Here is a 23,603-nt window from a genome sequence, read left to right on the forward strand (position 1 = left end):
GTATTGTACCTCAGTATTCTAAAGTTTGCAAATAAAACTTTGTTATTGAACGTCTTGAGAATTTTCTTGTTTCTCCTGCCCACTGCCTAGAGTAAATCAAACATCTTTCCCCTAAGCCCGCCAAGCAGACCAGCACATAACACCTTGGCTAAACTGCTGCTTCCTACCTTTTCATTCCTTAATAGCAGCAGCCCAGTGACTGACAAATCACACACCCAGTGCATAAGTGACAATTCTTAAAATGTAATTCAACTTCACACGGGACATAAAATACAGTGAAAAGATTTTTATCTTTTTATATACATGAAAACAAATTTCAGCTTTGCAAGTACTCTGGGAGATTTTAGAAACACTATAGTAAAAGATTTGACCATCTCTTAACAATTTTAGACTGGTAATGGCATATAATATTCCAAAATAGAAGCAATCCATCCTTTAATGATTTAAGCAAAAATTATTTCCCGTTTTCTGCAACTACATAAGTATATGAGAAAAATCTTGATGTATTAAAAATTGATGATGAATAATAAACTGTCTTTAATGCAGTATATTTAGTAGTATCTCTTTATATTTTCTATGATGCATTAGTTTCAATGCAGGCTTGTGCTTGTGCTTTCAATCTCTTTTCATAGCCCTAGTCTAATTTTTATACAGGAGTTTAAACTGAGATATATTCACATTTTTTACATATGTCCTACAGCTTTCTATTCTCAGACTCACAATCTGCAGAAGGGATTGCTGCACCCTTAGTAAAAGAACTTCTCCCAAAACCATTTAATTTAGTGATTTAATACACCCCAAATTTTTCTAAGGTATAGAAGATTTTGAGGATATTTTGGAAGTCCTCCTCATTGTTCTATGGAATGACAATCAAAAGTATCTGTAGAGACAGTTCTGGAGTTGTGGTGTAACTTCCCTGTTCCATCCTGGGAGATACTCAAAAGCCATCTGAACATGGTCAAGGGCAGACAGCTCTAGGTGACCCTTCATGAATGGAGGGTTGGACCATATGACCTCCAGAGGTCCCTTCCAACCTTAACCATTTTATGATCCAAGTTTCTCTCACTGAGTGTATTCTGTAGTGATGGCAACCACAAATAACAATATTTGATGAATAAAAATAAGGGTATTCTTGTGAGATGTATACTCAGTTAAAAGTGTTTTACTTGATATCTTCATAGATTTTCAGGGAAAAAAAAGAAAATAAGAAATGGTTGAAGCATCTATAGGCTATAAATATCTATTTACATCTATCTATCATCTATCTATCTATCTATCTATCTATCTATCTATCTATCTATCTATCTATCATCTATCTATCTATCTCTATAACTAAATATAGGTATCTATATCTATAGATATCTATTGTATCTTTACAGGCTTTCATACTATGATTGCTGCTTTTTGATTAAAACAATAATATCATGCCTCACTCAGTACAACACCTCCCCTCCACACACACATATGCTTAAAATGATTGTATCTGCTAGGAACATCCCAAATTGCTATATTTAGAAAATCAAACTTTCTATTATTTTGTGTGTAGAATAACATTCTCTGGTTAAAACCTGCTGCTTGTTTCCATATACATATTCAGTTGGACCACAGTTACCTGAGTAGTGATGAAAGTTAGAAGTTAAATGGTTGTGTTTTCTTCTTTTTCCTGCAGGGAATAGGATTTATAACAGGTCAGGTAACAGTTTACGAAAGCTTTTATACAAAATTTCATATATGAAAGTGTAAATTAAGGAAATCACTAATTTCCTCCTTCTTTCAATCTTTTTACTTAAATCTAGATTTATCTACATATAAATATACAGGACATTTTCTGTAATTGCTCTGCTAGTAGAGCAGATGACCTGTCAGATAATAGATAATAATGTACTTAACATTAACATTTAAATAATTCCTTCATACATATTATTAGAAAGCATTTTATAAATACAGTCCTATCAATGACCATCTTACAAACAGAGAAAGGAGAGATTAATTGATTTGTTAAGAACTAAGCAAGGAGAAAACCAGATTAAAACATAGGGCTGTAGGATAAAATTCTTATGTGCTGTACATGAACAACAAGTTTGCTGTTCATTTTATGAAGCAACAATTTTATCCTGACTGTCCAACCTTCTCCTCTATTGCATAGCCTGGGACTGGTTGCCTTTACCTACACTTGAGATGATTGACCTGATGCAGGGAGTTAAAACCCTAAAATAATACTTTGTTTTGAATTTTTATCATAGTATGGCCTGCTTTGCTCATGGATGAGATGTCTCTCTCTTCAGCTATCTGCAATTAGAAATTTAAGCTTGAGCTAGTATTCTGAGCTTCTTTTTTGTCAGCAAAGAAAAGATGCAACTCCAGAGTATGCTTCTTTCCAACTATTTGAAGACAAACTTGAATTATCAGTTTAAGTTGGTCCTGCTGTCAGAAGAAACAGTCTTGGAGTCTTCCCCCTTCTTCATGTGTTCATGATGAAGTGTGAGATGCACCATGTGGTGAGTGGATCTGAGCTAAAACTAACCTTGGGTGAAAGTGGCTGGTTTTCAGCCAGATCAGCTCTCTGAACAATTTACCATATATTCATGCAAGTGTTGGTATCAGCACAAGACAAATCTGTGCAGGACTGGGAATAGGGCATGTGAGTAAAAGCAGTGCAGGCCTGCTTTCTTTCCGTGGTAGCATGAGGTTAAAAATGTACTGAATGCCAGTCTTAGCCACCTATGCTGGTTTTGACTGGGGCAGGGTTAATTTTCCTCATAGCACCTGCGATGGGGCTGTGGTTTGGGTTTGTGACCAAAACGGTGCTGATAATTCAGGGGTGGTAGTTTTACTGATGAGCAGCACTTACACGGACTCTGGACTCTTCTGCTTCTCACCCTGCCCACCAGAGAAGGGGCTGGGGGTGCACAAGGAGTTGGGAGGGGACATAATGGGGACAGATGACCCCAACTGAGCAATGGAATATCCCACAGCATCCCCCCGTCCTCCTTGGTGGGGACTGAGCAGCTTTGTGGGGCTGAGCTGACTGCTGGAGTTACCACCTACCATATTAATGATTAATCTCACCAAGATTAATCTCACCTAGAGTTTATATGCAATCACTGCTACCTGGCATTAACCTTATCAGATAAAGTTTAGTGTGATATTAGTACTACAGGCTTTTTAAAACTCCACCTTGTGGCATTCACATTTTCTGAAAAAATTCCTTCCCCCAAGATTTTTCTCCTGGGAAGCTGAGAAGCCTCTGAGAAAAGGAAAACAATTCTTATCTCATTTGCTTCTCCTGTGTTGTGCTCATGCGTGGAATGTGTTTGGAGATTGTTTACCCACAGGTGATTTTTTCATTGGACTCTGCTGTGGGTGTTTTGACTCATTGGCCAATTGGGGCCAAGCTGTGTCAAGACTCTGGAAGGAGTCACGAGTTTTCATTATTATCTTTTTATCATTGAGTAAGTATCCTTTCTGTATTCTTTAGTATAGTACAGTATTTTTTAATATAATATAGTATTATAAAGTAAGAAATTAGCCTTCTGAGAACATGGAGTCAGATTCATCATTCCTGCCTTCATCGGGACACTCCCAGCAAATACAATACCACCTCCATAAAGGAATCTGACATGGTTAAATAACAATTAGAGAAATGCTGTTATTGAAAGTGGAGATGCTGAATTCTCTCTTTATTTGTAACATCTTACATGCAAAGATGTTAATTTCCACATATCCTAATTGTGAAAACTTTAAAAATTACAAAATTGAAGAAGATTGAACAGGTTCACCCCATGCTCTGATTTTATACTTTATCTAGTTACAATTCTCTTAGATACTTGTTTATTTTACTGAGAAGGCAAGCCCAAAAGGATTAAACCTTGCCTGCAGCTTTCTTTTTGTGCAAAAGTCAATTATGGCTGGCTAAATATCCCTGAGGTAAACATGTGTGAGGTTGATAATGTGGTTAGAATAGCAACAGCAGTTGTAAAGGAGACTGGTGTTCATGGAGTTAACACATTCCTTATTGCTATCATGCAAAAAATTTCAGACACTTCCAGTCAGGGAGCATCAATCAATTTTGTTAAGTTTCAGGATTTTTTTTCTTCCCAATGGAGCTAATATTACATCTAAATATTATGTGTGCTGCATCTGTAAATTTCATTCCATTTTCTTAAGGAAGCCTTCTGTATGAAAAATATGAGTTAAAAACGATGTTATTTACCTGGTGCCACTGGATTGATTGTGGAATGGGTCAAATCCTGCCATCCTTAATGAGGAAAATATTGACTAATGGCTGAAGTAAATATTATCTGAATTCAATGAATGTTTGTCTCATGTATTAAATATTCACAGGAGCAGAAAATGGTTCATAGCTTTTCCTCCCAAACACCATGGCACCTAAACAGCCATGTTCATGCTTACTATATACTTCTGTATTTTGGCAAAATGTAGCAGTTTCAACAGACTCTGCTACAAACATCATATATCACCACAGTATGCAACCTCGTAGTAAAATGATTCACCTGGGAATTGCAAGTTCCTTGCAATCAGAGGAAGGAGCTGAAAGTATGTTCTTACAGTGGAGTGCTTTAACCACTGACACTGCATTAAGGGAGGGAGAAACTGCTGTACAACTCTTCCAAGTGCATTTTTGAGAAAAGACTGATTTTACTCCAGAAGGAGGTAAAGGAACCATGATATGCACTCAGAGAGAGAAAAAATAACATTCTTTCATAGGGGCTTACCAAAACTGTGCAGCATCAGCTGGCTTGAAGTGACTCCTGACTCAGACATTGGCCCAACAAATCCCAACATGGCATCCCAGGCTCTTTCCATGTATTATTTAGGAGCCTAATGCCAAACTTTGGCCTTTGACTTTCCCAGAGTGATAGGGCACCAAACTCCTTTGCCCCTCCAGTCTTCTCAATATATTTTGTTGCCTGGTCTATAAAATGGAAATATTTTAATCTCTTGGGATGCTGTGAATAGAAGACTCAGAATAGATGCAAGACCCTCATCTACTGATGTGAGCCAAGGTTAAAATACCCAAACATTAACAGATGGCAAAGAGGTGCAGTAGAAACTTGAATTTTAAAATATTTCTGAGTATATTAGACCACTTTTGATGAAAGAGTTAGCCTGGCTAAGAAACCAGTAAGACTAATGGTTAGATAATTTTACAACAGATATTATTTTTATTCCTTGTCAATCTATGAATTGTCATGCTTCAGGAGATAACCTGACTGCCACATGTGGTAGGCAATTAATTCCCTCCATCCTCTAAAAGTATTTTGCATTTACTTACAAGACAATTTGCTTTCCTCTCCCCTCTGTCCTTCCAGAAATTTTATGTTAAACAAAAAGGATATTGATGACTGATATGAAGAGGTATTGGACCATACATGTTCATCTCACAGCTACAGAAAATGGTATGTTACCTCCTAAACCTGGTCTTACTAACAGTCTGAGCTAAAGGCATAAATTTTCCAAGTTGTTCAGGTGCAAAATCCCTGCAAAATTATTTCAATGACAAGTAGGAACTGGAGTGCTTTTGCAAATATAGACTATAGAGCTTCACTTTCCATTAAATTATGCTGGTGTACCTCTATTGTCGTTAGTATATTACTTGTTTAATAGACTATAAAAGCCCAATTTGGCTTGTGTTATTCATGTTATGATGGAACTTATTTCTACCTGTTGATTAAAAGGTGTTTCAGTTCCATTACCAAAACATGATGTGCATGTGATAAAGAATACCAAAGTACTCTCAGCTAACTTTGAGATACAAGAGCATAGAGACTTTCTTGAAGGGCTGGAATCTGCATCAGTGGAAGACAATTGATTCTCTTGGACTCTGAAATAAATGATAAATCCTTTTGCATTCTGAAATACTTCATTTGGAGAATTTAAAGGGTTCAAAATCAAAACCATAAACGATGGAAAATCTAGAAGTCTTTGCAATCTCAATACAACCCCTCGCACTGTATATAATGCAAAAGTGTCTTTAATTACAAGACCTCATATAGTATCACAGGCACTGCCTAGTTTACCACCCTGAATGGTTGGACACCCACAAAATGAGTAGTAATTTGATATTTACTTTAGGGGGGTTTTTGTGGTTTTTTTTTTTGGTGTTTTTTTTTTTATTATTTTTTGGTGTGTTTTTGGTTTTTTTTTGTTTGTTTGTTTAGTTGGTTTTTTGTTTGTTTGTTTTGAGGCATGACCCTCCCTTTTGTTCCTAAGATTCAAACCTAATCCTGAATGTAGAAATATTGACAGTGTCAGAGTGGAAATACTTTCTATGGTAGTCTTGGCTAGTGTCCTAGTGGTTCTTATCTGCTCATTAACACAACTTCAGTGTGTTCCTGTGTTAAAGGATATCACTTTCCTGTTTAGCAGATGTGAGAACTACAGTAAAGGACTACTGTTGATTCGCAAGCTTGCCTAAAACAAAGATGGAGGTGTTTTTTCATAATTTGTATTCATATTATAATTTAATAAATTTGTTTTCATAGTTTATGTGTGCTAGTAGCAGAGATTCCCTGGGCTTTGGGAGTAACACAAAGCATTTACCTTAACTCTAAAACAGGTTCCATAGGCCATGTGGAGGCCATAAAATGAAGAGCATGAAATGATCTAGGAGATGTCTGATTTAAGGGACCTCTGTTATTGTACACTGACAGTGTAACACAAAAACTCCAAAGGAAAAGTAAGGCTAAAACTTAGCTCTTCAAGGTAATGCTTGAAAAATTATTTTTCTTTCTTTGAACTCCCTTTTCCCACATATTACACAGATTTTGTGTTCAGTTGTGAATGACGTGAGTAGGAATCTGATTCACCCCACAGTCCTCTGAACTGATAGAGGAGATGTCATTGGTGGGAAGAAAAGTGCTAAATTTTTCATAATATGAAATTCTTTATACTTCTTTGTAATGTAACACTGTAATAACATGTGGGGGTTCTTCAAATGTCTGTAAAAAAGCACAGTTTGTGTAGAATTGTTTTATCCAAAACAGGCAATATGAGCAGTGTCACAGTCAGGAAACAGCATGCAGATGGCAGTAACAGACTCTTGCCACATGTCTGGGGCTGACAGGTGATGATTTGCAGTGGGCTTCACAGATAGTTGTTAATAGTAGAACAAAGCTTGTAACTTCTATCTTGGTTATTTTAGGCTGCCCTTGTCTTTCTTTAACCACTCTGTCCTCGGTATTGAAAAGCAAACCTAGATGTCATCCCATACGAGCTCTGCCTAAGACATCTTCTATCAGGCTTGATCATACCTTCTTTTCACATGCTCATATTTTCAAGGTATGAAGTACAGTAGACTAAAAAGATCATACCTGCCTTGTTGAATTTAATACTTCCAATACAAATCCCTACATTAAAAAGTCCACAAACTGAAAGGAATTCCAATATCTTGTCTTTCCCTTTGTTTACTCTAATTATGTAGGTTATAAAATTGAATCTTCTTTATTGTAAAACTTCTTTCTTGTCAATGAAAACACACCACCTCTTCCATTTTGGCAAGTGTTCATTTAGGGTGTTCAAAGAGATCAGTGCCTAGTTCAACTCATTTTAAGAAGTTTATGCTAAGCTATACCCATGTGTTCCAGCTCTCTCATGTTATTTGATATGGATATAAAAACATATTCCATCTTCTGCTGTTATATGCTAGGATAACAGACAGCAGCTGATAAATATGCAGATACTAAATGCAATTCCTCTAATTGAATTGAAACATTCCTGTCAGAAGCATGAAGAAAAGACTTGTGATTTTCATGCAAGTAAATGTAATAATGTCTTTTTGGGTTTTTTTCCCCTCCCTCATATGTCTATGGTTCTATAATAGCATAAGGGATAAAATGTTGTTTTAGCAACCTAAGGAGTTGCTTCTAGTAGTGGTGGTTGCCCTTGGTGAAGAATATATTTGGAAAGGATTTGAATGACCTTGTACTTTTATTCCAGTCTGATGCTATTAATATGTTTTTGCTGAGAAACTCCTAAAGTGGCAATTATTTTGTCTGTTGCTGCAAATACAAGAGCACTATAGGAATATCCAAAAAGTTGTCACTGCACAAAAATAACACAAGTTGTACTTGCAATATTATTGCATTAGAACTGTAGAGATTTTTACGCTTTTTTGGTACCATAAGGTTTCAAACGTGTGTAGGTCTTCTATGCTGTCTTTCATTCAGAATAGCAGCACACAGGTAAATGCTGAGCTCCACTCAGCAGGTGTTCCCGGTCTCCTTGAAGGGAATATATCACATGCTATGTGAACACTTTCCATTTGGCCTCAAAACTCAAAACCTCAAGCTCCAAATTCAACCCTCTTTTTTGAACATGCACAAAAAATAGAGGAATAATGTGTACTTCAAACTCCATATTCACACATGTGGAATTTGTTAGGCTGTATACTTTTGCAGTGCCAAAAAAAAAGGAGGAAAGAGAGAAGAAGTAAGAAGGACACCAGGAAAGAGAAGACAACTGCCAACAAAGACAAAACAGCAGAGCATGAAGAGCAAGGCAAAGGGGGTGGAGGATTTTGTAGAGCTTTATTGAAGGATGGATTTGTTTCTGTCTCTTCTTCACATTGGTGGTCCTCTGTACTTCCATCCTCCCTGTCATGGGATGGGATTTCTTTTTGTGTTGTCAACATGATGTGGCAATTAGATAATTTACTTGTTTAGCCCAAGAATTACCTCTGTATCTTTTTGTGGTTGACTTGGAAAACCAATTAGTCCTTGTTAGTTGTATTGAACTCCATGCTAGTTGATTTGTGGTTACATACTCTCGGGTCCTAATGTCTGACAGAAAACATGGACACACTTTATTTCTGATCTACCTGTAGTTTGCAGGTTCAACTCTTAACATTTGTATATTGTAATTTTTGTCATATTTGTATATTGTCATTTCTGGACCGGATGAATGTGAAATCTGGTCTTTGCTCTCTAGAGCAAATCACTGTAACATTTGAACATGTGACCGTTAAAGGTATTTGGGTCAACTATTGATTTTTTCCAGTATTCCAGTATCAATCAGTGTATTTTAATTCAATTCAAAATACAGAGAACCAAGAGTTCATGGAAATAAGTCATACCAAGGTGGGCTCATTTTCTCAGGGCTGCTATCTCAGTCTGCTGATACAGTGGGAAACAGAAATAATTCTGTACTTTAAGGAAGAGCTAGGCTGCTGGGTTGAGATAGCCTGTATTTATACTCGTTCTGATAAAACCAAGAACCAATCTGTTAAGTGAAGTCTCTCCACAGGAGCACGAGCAAGGTGGCTGCCGATGAATGGTGTTAAACCCCAAAGGATCAAGTTGGGGTGGTTGGGGGAGGGAACTGATTTAGTAGCATATTTTATGGTGCATGGAAGCAAACAAGGGTATATGTCAGAGATTCCCAATCCAGAATATCTCTAGCAGTGAGGCTCAGAAAACAGACTGGCCATGGCAAACTGTATTTGTAAGTAGAGAATGAAAACAAGTGAATGTTGCTTGAATGTGCATTCCTACCAGACATTTAATGCTTCAGTAAAACTGTGGGATTCACAGATATGGTATACCCTTCTGGACACAGAGCAGAATTCCAGATGATTTTTGTATATTTACATTTGGAATGTTTGGATAGTGCAAGGAGAATCAAACAAAATATACTCACAATCAACGAAATATACTCACACATCTCTATCTGTGAGTATATTTCGTTGATTAGCTTACAAAGGAGAAATTGGGAAATATGCCCCCAGTTTTGGATACACAAGTTTGAATGCTTTGCACCAATATCTAAAATGCAGTGGTCTGCAGAGGAACCCCTGTTCACATAAATCCTGTGAACTTGTAAATTTGTTGTTCCTGTAACTGAAATAGATTTTCTGGGGTCCAAGGTGCTGTATGCCCAGTGCAGGGATTTTAATAATCCTGGCAGCAGATTGATTTTCAATAAGTAGAGTTTGGATTATGAAATCCCTTCTTTTGCTAACAAACACTGCTCCTGCAGGAAGATCCACTAAGACTAGTGGAATTACTGGAGTCTTGACAAATTTCAGTGAAACTTCCACAGTCTTCGTCCACTAGAAAGTTGGTAGTTAGATTTAATTGCATTTGAAAAGGAATGGAGCCACACTAAAGTACAGGAGGGGAGAAATACCAGTGGTTCCTATGGATATGCCTTCATAGTATGGGAAATCCACATTCTTAGATGAGGTTTACCCAGAATCCCTGCTATTCACATCCCCTTAAATCCTTGCCTGTCTGTCCACTGAAAATTGACACATTTGCTCAGATGCAGCTACAAGATAACGTCTGTGCTGTGCTTTAAGAACAGTTCTAGCCTATCTACTTAGCAGTGAACATGTGAGTGAAACTCATTTTGTTTCCCCAATTCTATTTTATATCTGAGAATTTCTCACCTTTTTCCTTCCTCCTGCACCAGAGACTGCATGCATATGTGTTTATGTGTGGTTACCATTTAAATCCTCATTTCAGATGCTCTGTCACATATCTGACCAGCAGAATCTGTCTCAGACCAGAAATATAAAAACAAAAAATCTGTTTGAGGTTGGTGATTGCTGACCAGAACGCTGTTAAGTCAGCCATGGTGATATTCATTGGTAGAGGATGTGAATTAATATTTCCACCTCTGAAGGAAAGACAAAATTGGTCTGAGTGCTAGGCACACATAAGCAGAGCTTGAAGTATCTTATCTATGCCATCTAATTTAGAAAGCTGAGTTGGAAGCTGAGTTCTCAAGCAGAAAATCCAGAAGGAGATAAGTAGCAAATGAGGCAGAGGAGGGAAGAAAAAAAAGAGTGTCAGGGAGGACTGGGGGAAAGAAAAGACTTTTTGATTAAAGAAACTGATGCAATTTACTCTCACAGAGTGTTTCATAGCAAAATGTTTTGAGTTGTCCTCTGGACTATTTTGTACAGGAGGCTATGATTCCTAATTCACATAGTAGGGGCCTGGGCAAAATTGTGCATTCTGCCATGGGCTGCAAGACACCTCCAGAAAGGCTAGCATGCTCTTTATTAGCAACCCTGTATATTGAATCATGACCCTGACATGGCTCTTGCAGCACAAATTAATCTGCCACTCCAAGGAGAAGATTTCTTTCCTTCCCACTGCCTTTCTACTGGTCATTGCTCTTGTAGTCTTACTGTCTTGTGATAATGAAAACTAGAGCTAAGTGTCCTTTCAGTGCATGCACTCAAGTCTACAGCTACTGTCTTATTCCCTGTCACCTCAACTTCAGTATCCTGCTCTCTTTTCCTGATATTCTTGTTTTATCTTTGTGTGATCTCAAATAAAAACTCAGTCTTATGCTAATCTATCTATTTAGTGAGAGCACAAAAATGTATGGGGATGCTAAAGGGAGAGTGTTCAGTTTAGTTCAGGACAAAAGAAACAGTGGTTGGTGTAAATTCTGAAAACCACAGCAATGAGCAAGTGTGGCAACTGGCCATTCACTGAGGTTTTGCAGTCTTCCCTTGGTGTTCCATGAGCCCTCATCCACAAACTTTGAGATTGCTCTTTCTTTCAGATGAAATTCTGGGGTCAGCATTGGTGAATCCCATAGCAAAAGGAGGAAGGAAAAAGAAACAGACCCAACATGACCTGGTGTCCTGGAAGTTATGCTGAGCAGATACTGAGGACCTATGGGAGATGAGTCTATGGAAGAAAGAAGCAGCAGAGCTGGAGTCAAAAACCAGCAAATGACTGCCACTGTCTTTGTGGCTGTGACTGTTCCTGAAACAACAGCAGCAAGAGTGAGAATATTTCCCAGGTAGTAATCAATATAGTAAGAGCTGGAAAAACTATTGTGCTGTTATGTGCTGGGTCACCTCAGGTGGAATTGCAGGGAGATCCTAGGGGCTTTCCTTTGAGTGTCATCCAGCCTCTGCCATGTACAACCCAAGAAAGATTTACACACGTGAAAAATTTAAGATTGAAAGTACGAGTTTACGCCAGCTACATCTGAACTTGTTGTGAAGCTTGCAATCCATTTCCTTTGCATTTTTCTGTTCATAATCCATTATCTTGAACAGATTCTTATGCTGTTATGCTCACAACACTGTCCCAGACAATTAAAAAATCATGGAAACTGTGATAAATGAAAATGTCTCTTGATGTTTTTCATACTTTAGATCCTTCTACTTTCTGGCATGTGGCTGAGTGTCCCATTGCTTGAGATTTCTCTTCATTAGTTCAGCACCCTATTCATGTAAAATTTTTTCTTTTTTTTTTTTTTTTGCAATTTGTGCTTGATAATACTTTGTTTATTTTATTCAGAAGGAACTGAAAGCAAACAATAAGTTGGTTTAAAGAGGTTTCCAATAACTCCAGTAGCTACTAGTCTTGGTCATTTGGTGGTCAGCTGCCAAGTGAGCAAGCCATGAAATATCTCTCTTTCAGGTAGATAACTGATTTCTTAATGAGAGTTTGTAAAAATCACCTTTACTACAGAACTGATCTGATGTCCCTACTGCACCAACCTTTTCTCCTTCTTCAACTCAAGCCCCATCTTTTCTTCCTTGTAGTTTTACTTCATTGGCTTTCTGAGGCGTGGGCCAGTGTCAGTCCTTCAGTGTACCTTTTCCGCACATCAAATGGTCTAACATGTTTTAACTTATAGACCCTTATTTGCAGACTAATTAAAGCAATTCATAAGTAAAGTCAGATAAGTTTACAGCACTATTTCTGCATGGCTTTACCTTAACTTGTTGGTCAAATCACACCCCTACAATCCAAGGAGAGATGAGGCAATTTTTATTTTTGTTCATTTGACCTTGCCCACTGAAAGACACAGAAAGTCCCTTAAAGTCCTACCAGGGGCACACATTTTGGCATAGGCGCCATGCAATTTAATCCATAAGGAATCTAAGCTCCAGAGAGTCACTCAGCCCCCAAGAAGTAGAATGTGAAGGATAAATGAGCTGGAAAAATAGTAGGGAGGTAAGGAGGTTGATTGCCACGTACTCCTAAACAGTGCTCCACACCAAAGAGTCTGAATTGCCCTCTGAAGGCTTGACTGACTATTGGGTGAGAGCAAGCCCCTGTATCAGCACATGGCTTAGGATGCTTGAGGTTCATGTGGATTCCTTCTCACTTCCCCTTTGCTCCTCGTGCCCCTTTAATAAGGAGAAAATTGATTCCCTGTTTCTGAACAAAGGTCTGTAGCTGGGAGAGAGCATGGCCTCCCTGACTGAGTAACAGCTGGGGAAAAATTGAATAGACCATATGCTGGGAGAGCAGCCACCAGAACATTGGGACAAAGCTGAGGACCACTGCCAAGCCTTGCAGCTAAAGCCATGGCAGCCAAGATGAGGAGTGAAGGGAGAGTGTTTAGAAACTCACTGTCAGGGACCCTGCACTGCGTTAGCTTTAGGAACTGCAATGTGTAAATCCTGAATGAGACATAAAAACCTGTTTTTTTCAGAAAAGTCCTTGAAAAGGAAACTCATTTACCCAGCTGGCTCTGAATATCTGTTAAAACTTGCCTAGTTTGCTTATGTTTTCCTTTCTTTTTTTCACCTGCCTGCTGATTCTCAGGAAAGCCTAGACCACTGCAGAGTTTTCTCTGAGGGAATCAATGCCTCCTGATTTCTTTGTTTTACCTTGCTCACCTTTGCTTCCCTTTCTCTAGAAGCAAGTTCTACTGTTTGTCTGTCATCTGGGCTCACTGACAGGACAAGATCTGCTTAGGGGTACATCATAAGCAGCTGTGACAATTCTGCAGCCTCTGAAAGAGGAGCTTGGTTTGTGAAGAATTCCATGCAAAACAGATCAATAGGCAGTATTTTCACTTTGAAAATTTTTCCCTCCTACCCATAAACTGATTATATATGCCAGTCTCTTCCAGGCCCAGAGAGGATGCCCTTGGTGGTGATGTATAATTTCATTAGAAGTGGACTGAAGAGCTATAAATGATGAACTTGCTGAGGCTCTGTGAGAGAAGTAAGGTAGGAGCATCTGCAATCCTCAGGGAAAAAAGGAAACTCAGACCTGGACCTGAACTGCAAGCCCACAAGCTGTGGCTCACAGCCTGTTTTGCATGTGAGATACCAGTGTGAGCTGAGATAGCTGGGAGCTGCTGGCCCCTTCTATACTTTGTGCTAAGTTCATAGTGGGTACTACACACCTGATCAGTCTTAGTCTGTGTAGGTATAAGTCAATGACCACACTGCTAAGTGGGGAAAAAAAAATAGTCTTGGCTAAGTTTTGGGTTAAAAAAAGGGAAGTTTTAAAGTACGGCAATTTTTTACAAAAGAATATATGGATATATGTTTAAAAACCACACTTCAACTTTCTGGTAGAGAATCACACTCTTTATAGTTCTAATTAAATTTATTTAATCACACTTTTCCAAAACTTTTTGCTTTAAAACAGAATACCTGCTTAGACACAATTAAGCAAAAACAGGGAAACAGTTCACATTAATTGATTGTGACTGATTAAAGTGAAACCTAATTGCTTACAATGCTGATACTTATTTGTCTAACAAACCTAAATGAAAGTAATTGGGGAAAAAAAAATCCTTATGCAGTGTTTACACCTCGTTGGTTCTTCCCCTGTAATTATTCATTTTAGATTCTAGATATCCAGTTCAGTGTAACTTGTCAAGTATTGGCTTATAATGTTTAAGGGGAAAAATAAATGAGAATATACTTCTGGAATGGCAGCGATATCTACCAAATTTCCTTTTAAATATGCGCAGCAAAATGGATTGTTAAAAATAATCCCCTGAGGATGGTGCCTCTTTTGTCAGTTTTCTACCAGAGTGCATCCTGCTCTCTGACAGAAAATTGCTCATTAATCTCCAAGGAATGACCAGTTTTTCAAAACAGTCACTCAGCTATGCTGCCACTGTTAATTTTTAAGCATTATGGATGCCATTAATTGCCTGATGTGGTTGATAACAACAGTAATCCTTTTTGAATGGGACATTAACTCCAAAACAAGTCATTAGTTTTTGTCCACATACTGTAATTAACACTTACCTTCCAGGAATTCACAGAAATTGCAAAGGCCACATGTCACTGGAGATTTGGCAACTCTGTCTAATATGTATATTTAGTCTAAAGATATTGTGGCAGGGTGGGTTTTTTGGTAATCACTCTTTTCCTAGCAGCAATTTGCATTCGGAGTGGTGTACATAGTTAAGGTAAGGGATCTCATCTGCAATTTCAGAATTTCAGCCTGACTAGATTTTTCCCTACTTTTTTCCCTCCAACTTTTTTTTCTCTTCCTAAAATAGGAGAAAGGAGTGTATGCCTCAAATTGCTTCTTCTCACATGTGTGAGATAGCACCATGTCTGGCCACCCAGCAGGGACACATTGAGCCATCTTTTTGAGAGAGCAGAGCAGAGGTAGTCACTGAGCGTCTGTAAAGGGAAGCTTAAGGATTGGTTGGGGTGGAAAAAATAAGAGACATCATATTTTTATTATTGCATACCCAGCATAGTTTTCCCTGCAACCTCTGCTCATGTTCACTCCATCTCACCCCAGTGGGTGCTGAAATGAGTAATGAAAAAAAAGGAATAGTTGAGCATCATGGAAAGTAAGAACCTACTAGAAGTGGAGCTGCTTAGATGTGAATTTTGTCAAGTAAATTCCTTATTTAAGCTTTAAGGTAGACATGGAGGGTTAAGTTTGCAGTCTCTGTTCCTCACTGTGATGCTTTTCTTGGTAAAAGGTGCAGAATTACGGGTGACTGTTCATGTATCTGCATATACATGCTTCTAATTCATGTATGATTTTGACTCCATTCAATTATACAGCATAGGACTAAACTTAGTGTGTTGAAGTACACATACATGGGCAGAAGAGAGGAAGACCATAAAGCATATTTGGTTTTATACTTAAGAAAACAGTTCTTTCTTTGCTCCGTGTTTCTAAAACACTACAAAATGCAAGCAAAAAACCAAAAGAAACCCAACAAATCTAACCTGCATTATAAACCTCTAGTAAGTCTCTATTTAGTTGAGATTTTTTAAAGCACTACATGATTTAAGATACATGCTGTCCCAGAAAACCTGAGAAGTTTGTGCTTCTAGGCTGCTAAAGCATATTTGATATGCCTGTTTATATTGGATTCTTTATATTGGATTCACTGGTAGCTTAGCTCAAATTGAAGCAGAGCTTTGGTTTATCATTCCTCCAGGACTATAATGTCAGCTACTGACACCATCTCCAATATTTTCTGTATCAGGAATGTGCTTTTTCAGAGCAGTGCTTGGTGGTATGAAAGGGCACTTCCCAGTGGCAGCTTCTGCTGGTTGAGAAATTAGTAACCTGGAGATGCTCATAAGTCTTGCCTGCTTTGCTCAGAGATAGCAAACACTCAAGCAAAATTACACACAATAATACTCCCTGCAGACACACCTAGGAAGGCACTGGAATTTCCTAAACCTGCAGCAAAAATTCAGCATACTTAAACATGTTTTGCTTATCTAACTCTTCTTTATCTGGTTGTTCCCATACTGTGGCCCACAGGTGTTTTCTCCTCTCTATCCCACTGTTTCCCCCCAGCAATTTGCCTAATATCATGGAGTGTATAGAAAAGGCAGGTATGAAGTCTCACTACAGATACTTTATCCATAAGGTCATTTGTGTAATAATCTTAGGGTGATGTGGTTGTCTAGCACTGCATTATATTAGCTCTACATTTGGAAGTATTCCAGAATCTCTAGTCCCCATTTTTGAGCAAAACCATTTTTAAGCAAAATCTTCCAGACTTTGGGCATCTTGCATTATTTTGACCCATAGTTTTCTAAGCTTTATTTTTCAGCTGGGGCTATATTCTTTTTGTCTTTTAAAAATATTTCGAACCATAAAATGGCAGAGGTGAAGAATGCTAACACTTGAGTCAATATAACAGCATACAGTTAAAAGAGAGAGTGCTTTTCATTTAGATCAGAAGGATTTTGGACTTAAGACTTCATTTATCTGATTTTCTTGGGGTTTCTGATAGCATTTTCTGTAATAGCCGTTTTGATTTGTATATATGTGACATACACTCTAAATTACACTGGAAAAGATTTAAACTATATGTGTTTAAATCTATGCAGCCAAATGTAACAGGGTTTGATAAGAACTTATATTAAGTGGATGACTGGCCCAGGAAGACCATTTTCACATGGTGATGGTGAGAATTGAATATTGGCTATTGTTATTGAATATTAGGATAGAGTATAAATATAGAGTCCTTATAAAGACTCTATATTCAATTAAAAAATGTGAAGCTACACCTTTGTAACTGAAAGTCATTTGTCTGCATCAGTGTGTATGTTTTTCTGAGGAAAGTGCTGAGCTCTAAATAAAATCTTTATGGGATTATTTTCAGATTAATTGACTAGAGCTCATGAAAAGAGACTTTGTTTATTTTATGGATTTAGAGGCAATTTCTTTAAAATAATATTTTTTTAAGTGGGCCAGTAGATCATAGTAAGCCATAAGAAAAGTGTTAGTTTTCTTGCTTCCTCTTTTATCCTGGAAGAGATGTGTGACTCACTGTCATTGGTAAATGAATTTGAGTTTTTTTTACAGGTAGTTTGCAGATTGCCAAAGGCAAAAAAGGGTATTTGGTAAGACATCAATTCCATCTGTTTTTTTAGAAGTGTGTTGGGAAAATAATTTGAAGTAAAAAAATGGAAAAATAATTTGGCACTGAAGTAGGGAAAACCTGAATGGATGCAGTGAAACTGGGTAGACAACATTTTCTTTAAAGGTGGTAGAAGGTACCAAAACAAGTCTTTCACATACAGTGGTTGCTGAGCCATTGAGTAAGTAAATTGAAGATATGAACACAGGGTTTTTAAAGATTGTCCCTCAATAAATTTTGGAATTGTTTACCAGATGTCTGAAAAAACAAAGCATTTTTTGATTTCAAAAAGACCTTTTGTCCTTTTGAATGAAACAACTTCTTCAGCAATTTTTCTTCCTGCCTTGGTTAAATAATTGAAAAATACCCAGTTTATTTGAGTCCATTTTATTTTTCAGTTTGCAAGTAACTAAAAGGCTTCACTACTCATCTGTTTTTTACAGACTATCACTTTCTTGGCGGATGCAAGTTGTAAAGGCATCCATGGGTTTACAGAGTTATTCTGGACATATTTGCATATCCATGCACAAACCTAGGAAAATAGCATTTGAAATAGCTGCAACAATAAAAGAAAAAAATCTAGCCTAAATTTACCATTACAGGTTCCATTAATAATACCATCTGTATCAAAGGAGGCAATGGCAGGAATGGCTGAGCCCATGCTTGCCTTCATTGCCTGGCTTCTCTGTTATCGGTTTTAGAGAAGCTGAGATGTTAAGACCATTACATTTTTCCAATTTTCCTTCTTAGCTCTAAGGAGCTTTCACATGCAACAGAACCCCTAGGTTCCTTTCATATTCTGTGAGGTAGCAAATAACACGGATAGCTTGTATTTTGACTTGGGAGGTGGTTTTTCTTATCTTTTAAGTCAGCATCAGCAAGTGATGTGAAGGTGGGAGGATTTTAGAGCAACAGTAGTGACAGCACAAAGAACATCAGTCAGTGTGGAACTTGTGACGGGACGATTGCAGAACAGCTGTAATTCAAGGTTTCAGTAGCCTAAAATGCAAGTCTGTTGAGAACATAGAACATAAATCTTTTAGAAGTCCACAAGGAAGGGGAAATTACAGCAAGGGTTTTAGGATTCTGACAGAAAGCCCGTGCTGAGAGGCTAGAATGAGTGGAAGTTTTATCAGGAGTATTTGTTCTATCAAAGAAAGCTGAATAAACAGAGTAAGTACAAATTTCTATAGAAGTGGAGAGTTGTGGAGTTGGAGGGCTGTGGGTTTGATGGGAGAGCTGAGGCTGCACAGGGCGCTCCCTGTAAATCCATATCTGTGGGGCTCGATGGTTTCACTGACCTGGCAGGAACTCAGAACTTCCATCACTTTTCAGGATTTTTTGTGCAGCAGCTAGGTTGAGCATGTGAGAACATGAGCTTAGTGCGGCAGACAACGTTCACAAGTCTGGCTTGACACAAGAAAGCACCTGCCCATGTATTTAGATCACGCTGGAGTTAAGGCGATTTGAATCCAGGTTTAAAATTGATCACATATTAGACCTGTTACTAAAGAGGAATGAATTTAAGTGTTTGCTGAATTGGGGCCCAGAAGCAGTAAAAAGGTTCTTTTACTGTTTTTTTCCTTTAGAATTGGCTGTTCTTGCAGGGTATGAAGCCACCATTCATAATTACGAGAGAAGGGGCGGCAGTTCAGGAGCCAAACCACACACCTTCAGCCCCCAGCATCAAACACCAAACTGAAACACTGAAAAGAGCAAGGGGGTGGCTCACTCTTTCCTAACCCCTGGCTATATCATTAGGGTGGTAATATTATTTGAGCCTAGCGCATCACAAGGAAACAGTTTCATTGTTATCCAGTGGAGCCCCTTCACAATGCTGTGGTGACTGAGGCTGTAATGAGGAGCTCTAAGATTTCAATGGCAAAAGGGATTCATTGCTAGTCCATGACCTCACCATGAAATCATTAAAATGAAGTCAGAGATATGAAGTTATTATAGGAAAACTATTTCAGAGCAAGTCTATAAGGACCTTTTTGACAGTGCCGTTATGAAGCCATTACAATGTAAGGTTATGATGGTAAAATGGTTTCAGTGAAACCCTATTATAGTTTAAAAACAGGCTAAATGGTGTCAATGAAAATCATTCTGCCTTCTAAAACCAAAAGTTAAGCAGACCTCTGTTGCTAAATGAAAACATGTGATTCTGACTTCTGTTTCCTCTGGTAAGGGTAGCTGTGACATATCTCAAAAATGAATTAAAATTCCACTACCACTCCCAGTCTCAGATTTTGAGTGACATCTAAAACTGACTGTCAAAGTAAATAATGTATTTCAAAACTGAGTAAAAATCCCCCTACCTAAGACTGGCATCTCATCAGTAAAGATGGCTACTCCTTGTCTGGTTAAAAATCTAGCTCAATCTAATCATCTACTATATCACTGGTGGTGAAATGGAATAAAATAGACATTTAAAAATTAGTCTGTGTTTGCCACCTCACTATGAGATAGAGTATTTCCACACAGGAACATGCCTCTGAAGTATCTGTTTTTATCAGATGGAAGTTCAAATCTTTCTTGTCAGTCCTGTTTGTTTTCAATGAATAACTACATATTAGATGGTCAAACAGTTCAGTTAGGGATGGTTGGACAAGAACTCAGATGTAAGGCTCCATGGAACTTATGGTACTCATTGTCCACTGGCCTTTTAGGAGGGAATGTTCTGGGCCACAAGAACATAAAGTGTTTCCTAAGGTGAAGAACTTTTTTATTTAAATGAAAGATTTCTGAAAAATGTTCCAAGTTTGTCTTGATGTACAGTGGGAGGGAAAAAGCAGATTTGTCAAAAGAGGGAAAAATATTCCACACAAGCTTTACATGTGCTGGAGTATTGCTTCAAAACCAGTGACTTAGGTGGGAGCTTTCTTTTCACTCCTAACTCAATAAGTGTGCAAAATGATCTGGCACACTGTCATAGAGGTCCACTATTTTTATTACCATACCACACTTACCAGGTATGAATCCCTGTGAATGGTAGTAGGTGTGTCTTTCTAAGAGAGCTTGAAGTATAATCATTTGGCTTTTATGCATCTTTGTCTCTAGAGACTGTCACTGCACACATTTTTGGTTAGAAGGGCTCTTTAGCTCTGGAGGAATCCCATTCCCTTGCAAAAACTGTGGTTGAAAGCAAAGGTTTGAACAAGAACTTTCCTCTTGAAAAGCAATCTCAGTGGTTTACAGCAATCTGAACTTTTTGTATCTCCTTTCCAGAAGCTTTTAATGGATGCTCACTTCTTTTGAACACATGCCTTTTCTATACAGTGACAGCAACAGATTAGCAAAAGAAAAATGGGCTCTGTATTTCCCATTTCAGATAAACTAGAAATAGTTTTCTAAAATTATTTTGGTATTAAAAGCTACACCCCACCTATCAGTTCATCAGTGAAATAAAAATCATCATATATGCCAAAGGATGTATTTTTCCTTCTGGAACATTGTAAACCAGGAATAAATATGGTCTCCAACATCTGGGAAAGAAAGCTATGCAATACTTTAGAAACATCAAATATCTCAACATCAGGTGTCTCAAATTCTGCTGTGCTCATTCTTTTCAACTTCTTAATAAGTTCAAAACCTGTTTGATATCTTTTGAACAATATCATCAATCTGTGTTATCTGTGGTAATGAGGAGGTTATTCTGTAGACTGGTATAAATTTGATATTACAGGTGCTGTGGAACATATGGCAGAGTCAGTCCTCTGAATGTGTCTGTGTACTGTCAGCTGAGGTCTCCATTGATAGAATTGAGCTTGAAGTGATGGCTTTTCCTGGACGCAGTGACTCCTGTTGATTAATGGGATGCCCATACCACAGTCCCCGTGAGGCAGGTGCTGGGAGGGTGTCCTGCCCCAGGCACTGCTCAGCACAGACACTGCTTCCACACATTCATGTCATGGAGCATCCAAGATAATATGAAAGGCCAAATGCAGCAAAACATGGGATTGATGGGCTGATCACCTCTTCAGGTCATGCTGCTGCTTTTAACAGGTCACAGTCCTTGCCTGACAGCAGATGCCTGAGACCTATAAAGATGCTTTTCAGACACTTTGCCCTCCTCACTCTCTATGGCCAGTAGTGGGACTCACCAAGGGAGTGAAACCTTGGTTTCAGTTTTGGCTCAGATGCTAGAATTCATATCCCATATCTCTTTCTGTCTCTGAAAAGTGCCAAGTAAGAGAGTGCTGTGCCTGTGGGGTCTCTCCATGCACTTGCTCTGGGCTGCTGCAGTGGGTTTGTGGGGGACAAGAAGGAAGGTGGACATCAGACCCAGGCAAATCTGCCTGTAGTTTGTAGATGATGGAGATGCATCATCAGCTGGTGCTTCATACTTCTGTGATCAGTCAGTGTGTCACTACCTTCCTTTTCTTTCCTGCATCCAGTATATGGGCTAATGGCAAAAATTTTTATTCTTTTACATTCTGTTATTATTTTTTACTCTTGCAGAGTCTTCCACCACTCCTTGTCCTCTTCTGCTTCCATGGTGATTTACCTCTGTTTAATCAGCAAATGTGATGATTACTGTTCTCCTTTTTTCCTCTAAAAACCATTAATGAAGATAATAAATAAGATGTCTCTCACTGAATACATTTACCCTTAAAAAATTCTGTCATCTCTTGCTTTTTGGCTTGGTAGCATCCCTTTCAAATGAACCTGGAAGAAAATGCAGATGAAGTAAAATCACTGCATTAACCAACATTACAGACATCACAACCATCCATCCATCCATACTTCAATTTGAAGAACAATTTCCCACATGATACTAAAATCCATATATGTTAGATGACTATTCTGCTCAAAAACAAGAACATCACAGCTATTTTGAAAAAATAGTTTATTCCATTCCAGTTATGATTACTTTTCTATAAATTTCTTTGTTTGTGACTTAATGGAGTATTGTCTTGATACCATATTTGACCATTGTAATTTGACTAATATTTTCTATGACAAGTAGGATAAATATAACTAATTATTACTTTATAAAGGTTGGCTAGGGGTGAAATAGGCAGAGATTGCTATACAATGTAAGAAATAATTAAAAAAAATTCATAAGGAAATAATATCTCAACTTTATGAGTCAGTTCTTAAAACATCTGATACAATTTAGTACAATTTACAGCAATATCTGTTAAATGCCGAGCACCGTAAGTGTACATTACTAGAAGAGAATTACAGAATGGTTTTTGTTGGAGGGACCTTAATGATTATATAGTTCCAACCCCTCTGCCACGGGTAGGGACACCTTTCACTAGACCAGGTTGTTTGTAGCCACATCCAGTGTGGCCTTGAACACTTCCAGAGATGGGACAGCCACAACTTCTCTGCCAGCCTGTTCCAACGTCTCATCAGCCTCCAAGTAAAGAATTTTGTTCTAATATCTAATCTATGCCTCCTCTCTTTCAGTTTGAAGCTATTCCCCTTGTTCTGTCCCTACACGACCTGGTAAAAAGTCTTTTTCCATCTTTCTTGTAGGCACCCTGTCTGACAGAATTCAGACATTCTAAGTTTCCAAAGTCTTGATTCTTTGCTATTTTTTTACATAATTATCATTACTTAGAAATAATGTCAGAGAGTGTGTTATCTCTATCTCTCTCTAACACATGGGGTGCATATGTTTTCCTGTGTATCCTACAGTTCTGGATTTGTGGATCTTTGCTTGGTGGACCACAGATTACTTCAAACCTAGACACCTGTGTTTCTGCCAGGACATGCAGAGCAATGGTGACCATCCCCATCCTTTTCTAACACATACAGTCAGGATGAAGTAGTACACTGAAGGGTTTGGAGGTGTGCTGAGTCACCGCAGTTTAGGGATGTGCTTTAGACATGTATAGAGAGTTTAAAGACTTATGGATATAGGGCATTATGAATTCTCTTTGTATTCTTACTTGCTTTGCTATAATGTTAGCACACAAATAGCTCATTCAATGACAAAGGGTATTCAAATCTGCCATTTGTGGCTCATTTGCAGTAGATTTGTTTTCTTTCAG

Source organism: Camarhynchus parvulus, chromosome 3 (assembly GCF_901933205.1).
Source record: "Camarhynchus parvulus chromosome 3, STF_HiC, whole genome shotgun sequence".
Taxonomy (NCBI): Eukaryota; Metazoa; Chordata; class Aves; order Passeriformes; family Thraupidae; genus Camarhynchus; species Camarhynchus parvulus.